Source organism: Chiloscyllium punctatum, chromosome 4 (genome assembly GCF_047496795.1).
Source record: "Chiloscyllium punctatum isolate Juve2018m chromosome 4, sChiPun1.3, whole genome shotgun sequence".
In the NCBI taxonomy this organism is placed as follows: Eukaryota; Metazoa; Chordata; class Chondrichthyes; order Orectolobiformes; family Hemiscylliidae; genus Chiloscyllium; species Chiloscyllium punctatum.
This window is the reverse complement of record NC_092742.1, coordinates 137865134-137873545: the sequence shown is the minus strand read 5'-3', so window position 1 is coordinate 137873545 and position 8412 is coordinate 137865134. Positions and strand designations below refer to the sequence as shown.

General features: G+C 44.5%; 1 non-coding gene across 1 annotated transcript; it reads right to left on the bottom strand.

The window, feature by feature from the left end:
• Positions 1-7755: 7755 nt before the first annotated feature.
• On the bottom strand, positions 7756-7827 carry trnah-gug (transfer RNA histidin (anticodon GUG)). Its single transcript has one exon. It is a non-coding gene; the product is annotated as a tRNA-His (tRNA).
• Positions 7828-8412: the final 585 nt, after the last annotated feature.

Genomic DNA, 8412 nt, shown 5'->3' with positions numbered 1-8412 from the left:
GCTCAATGGACTGAGCAACGAAGGCAAGATGACATTTTTTAAACCATTCTGTCTATATATGAAGCAAATTAAAATGAATTATGTACTTGCATTCCTGGCCTCTGTGTTCCACAACACGATGCAATGCCCGATCATGAATTGTATAAGCCCTACTAATATTTGATGTAGCAAAATGCAATACCTTCCATTTATCCAGATTGAACTTCATGTGACATTTTTCAGCCCAAAGACGCAATGGATTAAGATCCTTCTGGAACCTTAGATCACCTTCTTTAGAGTCTCCAATTCTGCTCCCCTTTGCAAACTTCTATGAGTTCTATTGTTTTCTCATCCAGGTCAACGATTTTTAATTATTTGTCGTGGCCATCATTTAGCTGTTTGCAAATCAGGTAACAATTATTCATCTCGTTAACCATGAGGAAGAAAGCCATAGACTGCAGGGAGATTGGAAACAAATGGCAAGAAAATGTGCTGAAAGGAATTCAATCCAGTGAAGTGGGTGATAATGAATTTGGGGAGGATCAATGATAAAAGTGTGAATACTGAGTGGTTTAAAGTAATAAAAGAGAAATTGGAGTAGACATTCACGAATATTTGAAGGTGATTGGCCAAGGGATCAAGTGGTCTAGAGAGGTTGGAGATACTTTCTGTTCTTGACCGCAGCTGGGAATATAAGAGCAGGGAAACGATGCTGGAACTTTAGCAACGGCCTATTCAAGATCAATAGACAGGGAAATCAGATGGACGGAAGTGCGTACTGCAGGTGCTGGAAATCAGAATCAAGCTTAGAGTGGTGCTGAAGAAGCACAGCAGGTCAGGCAGCATCCGAGTTGCAGAAAAAAATAACGTTTCGGCAAACGACCTTCATCAGGAAAAAAGGTGGGAGCCTCGTGGGTGGAGCGATAACGGGAGGACTGGGTCTGGGAAGAATTTAGCTGAGAGTGCAAGAGGTGGATAGAGATGGGGTGAAAGGTGATAGTACGGGGAAGAGGGTGGAGCGGATAGGTGGAAAGGAAGATAGACAAGTGAGACAGGTCAGTAGGATGGTGGCAAGTTAGAAAGTTGGAACTCGGATAAGGTGACCGTGGAGAGATGAGGAAACTGGTGAAGACCACGTTGATGCCCTGGGGTTGAGGGTCACGAGGTGGAAAATCTGGCGTCTGGTGGTGAGGGAATGGCGGTGGAGGAGACCCAGGAACTGCATGTCCTTGGGAGAGTCGGGGGACGTGGTAATTGATGTTTTTGGTCATGGGACGTTGGAGTTGAATGTTGCGGGTTCCCTGGAAATGTTCTCTGAAGCGCTCTCCGAGAATGTGTCTGTTGGCCCCAATGTAGAAGAGACCACATCGCGAGCAACAGATGCAATAAACGACATGTGTGGAAGTGCACACGGACAATTGATGGATGTGGAAGGCTCATTGGAGCCTTGGAAGGATGTGAGAGGGAAGATGTGGGTGCAGGTTTTGCAATTCCTGTCGTGGCAGGGGAAGATGTCGTGAGGGGAGGGTGTGTCATTAGAGGGCGTGGACTTGACTAGGTAGTCGTGGAGGAAAGAGTCTTTGTGAAAAGTGGATAGGGGTAGGGAGGGAAATATAAATTTCCCTGTCACTGCAGGAATTACAAAACCTGCACCCACATCTACCTCCTCACCTCTGTCCAAGGCTCGAATGGAGGCTTCCACGTCCATCAAAGTTTCTCCTGCACTTTCACACATGCCATTTCTTGTATACGTTCCGCCCGATGCGGTCTCCTCTAAGTTGGAGAGAGGTGATGTGTTCTCACACAACACTTCAGAGAATATCTCCAGGATACCCGCAAGAATCAACCCCAGTGCCCCTTGACTAAACATTTCAACTCCCCCTCCCACTCTCCCGAGGACATGCAGGTCCTGGGCATCCTGTATCGCCACTGCCTCACAACCCGATGCCTGGAGGAAGAAAGCCTCATCATCTGCCTCGGGACCCTTCAACCTCATGGCATCAATTTGGACTTCACCCGTTGCCTCATTTCCCCTCCCCCTACCTTACCCCAGTTCTCACCTTCCAGCTCAACACCGTCCGCCTGACTTGTCCCACCTGTGAATATTCATTCCCACCTATCCACTCCACCTTCTTCTCTGACATATCATGTTCACCCCCCGCCTGCATCCTCTTCCAGCACTCTCAGCTACGTTCTCCCCAGCCCCACACCCTTCCCATTTATCTCTCCATCCCATGTGCTCCCAGTCTCATTCCTGAAACCTTTGCCTGAAACCTTTGTCCATTTTTCCTCCTCCTCAGATGCTGCCGGACCTGCTGTGCTTCTCCAACACCACTCTAATCTTGACGGGAGTCAGTTGATTGAGAGGATTTTCAGATATTTTCTGTTGTTGAGCTGTTGAGCACAGGCTGTGGATGATAGCAGAACTTTAGCAACCACCAGTTTAGGGAACAGCTAAAGGACTGAGCACAAGTTTGGTCATGGCATAAATCAACATTTTTCTTAAAATTGGAAGATTAAAGATGGAAGGCTGAAGTATGCAACTTTTCCCATCAAGACCGTTTCACCAATGATTTTCTCACTGATTCCTTTCCAACTCAGGGTGCTATGGGCCTTGGAGGGTAAGTTGAAAATGGTGGCGTTTCATTGCATCTTCCAACCTTGTCCTTATAGTCAGTACAGCTGTTGAGCTTCGAAGGTTGTCAAAAATGCCCGAATGACTTACTCCAGTGCATCTTATAGTTGGTGCACTCTGCTGCAATTGTGCCTTAGCGGTGAAGGGAACGAATATTGCAGGTGTTGAAGAGGGTACACTCAAGTGACTGCATTGTGGTGGACGGTGTCCAGTTCCTTAAGTGTTATTGAAGTTACACCCATCTCGGCAAATGGATAGAGTTATATTAACGTCTCATTTGTGCCTTGCAAACGATGTAGGATTCACAGAACAATGAGTTGAGTTTATAATCAAAACATGTCTCAAGAACATGTTGTTGTTGTCAAAGTGTTTATGTCGCCAGTTTCTATAAGTTTTTTTTTTCTCTGAAATAATAGCTCTGTGGACGATTACACGGGGTAATTTGTTTACAGTAAAGTTATTGAATGTCAATGAAATATAATTAGATTCTCATTTGTCGGAGAATTCATTACTCTATTTCGTCCTTGTGTGGACCAATTTGATTCCAGTCGCTGTCTGATTTCAAGTTCCAATTCCTGTCTGTGCTTGAAATTCCAACCGTTTCTTCACATAAATGTCTCCACCTGCCGTAATAATATGTAAGGACGCTGCAGGGACAGCAGAGGTTAATGAACATGTTGTCAACACTGGAGAAAATGGAGCTTCCTGGAATGATTGGTTAGGCTGCGATTATTCTCCTTGAAACAAAGAAGACGGAGGGGAGCTCTATAATCACATTTATAAACGTTCATTGAGGGTAGTTACGGGCTGGTGGGTCACCCTCTGGTAGGAGGAATTATACATTGCCTGCTTAGTTCAGAAATTAGATGAGTGTGGAAACAGGCCCTTCGGCCCAACAAGTCCACACCAACCCGCCACCTCACACTGCAGGCAATTTAGCATGGCCAATTCACCTAAACCGCACATTTGTGGACTGTGGGAGGAAACCGGAGCAACCCACACAGACACAGGGAGAATGTACAAACTCCACACAGTTAGTCGCCTGAGGTGGGAATTGAACACGGGTTTCTGGCGCTATAAAGCAGCAGCGCTAACCACTTTGCCACCGGGCCGCACACGACTGAGGAGCATTTTCTTTGCTCAGGGGCCAGTAAATCGGTGGAACTCCTTGCCGAAATTGTTGTTGAGGCTGAGTTGTTGTGTATTTTCAAACTGTGCCACACAGATATTTAACCAGATAGATGATAGAGCTTTGTCGAGGCAATGCTGGAGAATGGAGTTAAGGATTATCAGATCAGCCATGAGTTCGTTGAATGGTGGAGCAGACTCGATGCGCTGAATGGCCGACTTCCAATCCTACATCATTTGGTCTAACGCCTTATTTAATTGATACCTTTAGAATTCAGAGGGGAGGGGATGAAGTGATAGAAAAGGTTTCTCAATCTGATCAGACAGATCAGGAACTAAGCTCATAAGTTCATGAACAGGAAATGTGCTGGGGCCTGGATACAACAAATGGCACTGGGCACACCGCAGATGGGTATGTGCAGATGTTGTGATTGCTAAAGAAAATTGGTGGATCTAATATTGTTGTCAACTTGGTGATCACGCTGGATGATGGATCACGGTATGATTCACACAGCAAAAGGTTGTGAAAGACTGGAAAATTCATTTCATTGGAAAAGTTTTCTGCGGTTCCAATTCAATTGACTGTTTAAAATACTGATCAGAACTTCGTGTTGAGCATTACATTAAAATTCACAATCCCACTTGATAAACTATTGCACTCGATCTTTCCTTATTTGTTCCCCTTTCATTCGACATAAATTCATAGAATGTCAAGATGGAATGAAAGGAGAAAAGAAACGTTTGCACTCCATTTCATTATCCCAATGTAACTTACAACAGTATCAAATTGCTTTACTTCGACTTTGATGATGTACCGATTTCTCACAAATCTCCGGTGCAATGAAGGGCAAGAGCAAGATCGTCCACGTTAAATGTTGCATTCAATTTTGCTCCGAATTTATTTCAGCTGGAAGAAAATACTGATGAGAAAACAGAAGGTTGAACTACAAAACAAGATGGCAGTTTTGATGCTCAGTTACTTTGGCAGATTTCAATGGGTATCAAATGAACCCAAAATCATGGCGATCGTCCTCCCATCTTTAAGGCATGGGATTAAAGCAGGAAATCGATCTCTAAGAGACGGGTCACTTCCTATTCATTATGGAATAGCTTTCCTTGACAATATACCAAATCTGCTCAGTTCCATTTATTATGCTTCTTGTGGAATATTAATAGAAATCTTTTAAAAAACCACTGAGTTTTTTGCTGAATCTTACTCACTGCAGACGTTTTCGATATTTCTTTGCATCTGAAGTCGTCCAAATTAGATAATGTTTCCTCGCACCTTCTACCCCCTACACCCTCCTTTACACTTTTACCTGGCCACAGGCTGTCTCTCTCCTGTTGAAACTCACTGATTGTGTGTCTCTCAATGTGCCTTTCCAAATATTTTGGAAACGGATTGTCCGAGTAACAGAAATGCTGCTCCCATTATTTCTTTGTCATACATCGATGGTTTTGAAATCTTGACTTTCAGAAATTTATGAACTTGAAAAAGTGAATTTGCCACATATTTACTCTCTCCAAACCTCAAATACTCTGGAAAACTTCCATTCGGTTTTCCTTGGTTTAGTTTCAAATTTTCCAAAACACAAATAAATAAAACTCCATCCCCACTAAATGCCGTCAGCATCGTCTCCAATGTCTTAGCAGCACAGTAAACGCTGGCAGTGTCCTCTCTGATAGAATCACAGATTCTCTACAATGCAGAAAGTACAGTTGAGTCAATCGGGTCTGTAGGGAGACTATGAACAGCATCTCAACCAGACCGAGCTCCCGTCTCTATCCCCGCAGGCCTCTGGCTTGTGATTTCAAATAAACATGGTGGAATAATAACCTGGCAACTTGTGACTGCTGACCTTATCACTGCGTTACCCCTGGCTAATTCACTTAACTTACTGAGTTCACTCCCTGGACTGATGAGCGCAATTTAATATGGCCAATCCACCTAACCTACATACTTAAGAGTAGTGTGATCCACTGATCAAATGTAACATCACATTGAACACTATCTGTGTCATGTGTAATGGCTTTACACACTGGCAACTCCGCCTAGTGAAAGCAAGCTGCGCCCATCAACCCGAATTCAATGCATCCAAACGCGGTTCTACGCTATACACCCTCAGTAGTTCTGCTGGAAATGTTTCTGCACTCAGATCTGAATGGGTTTATTCTGTTCTCTTCCTCAGATTCCTGCTTTAAATAAACACATCAGTCAGGAACAACTCTATATAATGGTTTTGATTGCAACACAAACACAATGTGCAGTTTGCTGAAGTTACGTGTTTGCACTTTCACTGACACTCTCTCTCCCCAGGAGCTGCAGTCCTTCCCCAAATAATTCAGACAGCACTGTCCCTGCTGTGACATGTCCCATCGAGAATGGAATGCCAGCCATGAATAACCTTCACTGGGGAACAGAGCGACAGGTTTCAAACCTTTACAATGCCCCCAGCGGATTATTGAGCCCTGTGACAGGTGGGGACACTAACCACAATACTGTGGAGGACAACAACGTCGAAGGAGGCCCTTCAGCCTGTTGTGGCCGCACTTGTCAAACACAACTGCTTAACGACCTGAATCAAGGTTTCCATCGTTTAATCCATGATCTTACATGTTTTGGCATCGCAAATCAACATCTCAATTTTTTTTAAGGTTAGAATGATTTCCGCCTCTATGACCCTTTCCGCAAATCTACTCAAACCTTTCTGCCTTTTCCCGAAATCTCTTGGCCCCAGTGTTCAATCGCTCCATCAATAAGAAACGCTTCTTTCAGTCTATCATATCCATATCCCTCAGTATTTAGTACATCTCAGTCATGTCTTCTCCAATCTCCTCTTATCGGCGCCAAACAACCACAGTCTGTCAAATCTCTCCTCACAACTGAAACTCTTCAGCCCAGACAATATCACAGTGAATCTCTACTGCAACGTTCCCAGTGCGATCACATCCATACAGTCCTCTGAATTGCAGAACTGCACACAGTAATCTAGCTAGGGCCGAATAAACTTTTTTTCTATTCTGTTACACTATGAGGGCGTCGCTGGCTCGGCAGTATTGATTGCTATACCAAATTGCACAGCGGGTAATTGAGACTCAACCGTATTGTAGTGAGTCTGGAGTCACATGGAGGCCCGAGCAGATAAAAATGGCAGTTTCATTCCTTAAATGACGTCAGATAGTTTTGTTATTTTTTTCATCAATTGAACATAGATATATATGAGTTATTAGATTCGTAATTCCAGATATTTTTTGAATCCCATTTCTACCACCTAGCATGGTCAGAGTGAAACCCAGGTCCCTGGTGTCTGAATTAACAGTTCTGTGTTCCGTTGTAATAGCGCTCGGCCATTGCAGAAAAGCAGTGAAACTGATCTTATTCAATTAAGTCGATTTTCCCCGATACTGTTCTGTGCCATTTTCCTGAGCTTGACCTCCGCTCCCCACCCCCCACACCCCCAATAATATCTGGTCCGTATCAGTAAAAGCTGCTACATGAGTATGGATCTCACAACAGTGGTAACCAAATGGATCAAATGGTCTGCAGGTCCCCATGGTGGGGTTGGGGCATGTTCACCCAGCAACAGTGACCCCAGCCACACAGACTGATCGGTATCAATGGGAGAGTCTGTATTAGATTCTGCGATGCCTTAGTGAAATGGGAAATGACTCCACAAACACATGATGAAAAAGCAGCCCTCCAAAAGCTAGTGCTTCAATTAAACCTGTAAGACCATAACCTGGTGTTGGGTCATTTTTTAACTTTGTACTCCATAGTCCAACACCGACATCTCCAAATTAATGAAATGGGGGTATGGGATGGAAAGTTCGGTTAGTGATCGTAGGAGGGAAGAAATCTCTGAGAACGGGTGGATTTGAATTCTGACATATGAAACACAGAGATGTGAGCGAGCAGAACTTGGAGGAAAAAAATCACCTTGGAGAAAATCATGAATTTAAAACAATTGATTCCTTTGTGTTTCACAAAAGACTGGGACACACAGAACTATTACTGCCGTGACTCGGATTCGAACCGAGGTTACTGCGGCCACAACGCAGAGTACTAACCACTATACGATCACAGCACCCCACAGACGAACACAGCAAGTGCATGCTCTAAGTACAGTATTATAAGGAATGTTAGGCAGAGCACCAAATGCGTACGATCAGTGCTTAGCGAACAGTAGCAGATATGTGGGAACTCAGAATGGTCTGACTGTTTAACATCGGTTCCCCAGTGGCTGTGTTGATTCCATCATTAATGTGTTGAGGGCTGAGATAAATAGATTTCTCCAAAACATCAAGGAATCCGGGTACAGTGCAGCTTTTTTTACCTGCACATCCACCAATATCATTTATTGTATCCGTTGCTCCCGGTGCAGTCTCCTGTACATTTGGGGACTGGGCGCCTCCTAGCAGAGCACTTTAGGAACATCTCTGGGACACCCGCACCAATCAACCACACAGCCCTGTGGCCCAACATTTCAACTCTCCCTCCCACTCTACCGAAGACATGGAGGTCCTGGGCCTCTTTCACCGCCGCTCCCTCACCACCAGAAACCTGGAGGAAGAATGCCTCATCTTCCACCTCGGAACACTTCAACCCAGGTTATCAATGTGGACTTCAACAGTTTCCTCATTTCCCCTTCCCCCACGTCACCATAGTTCCA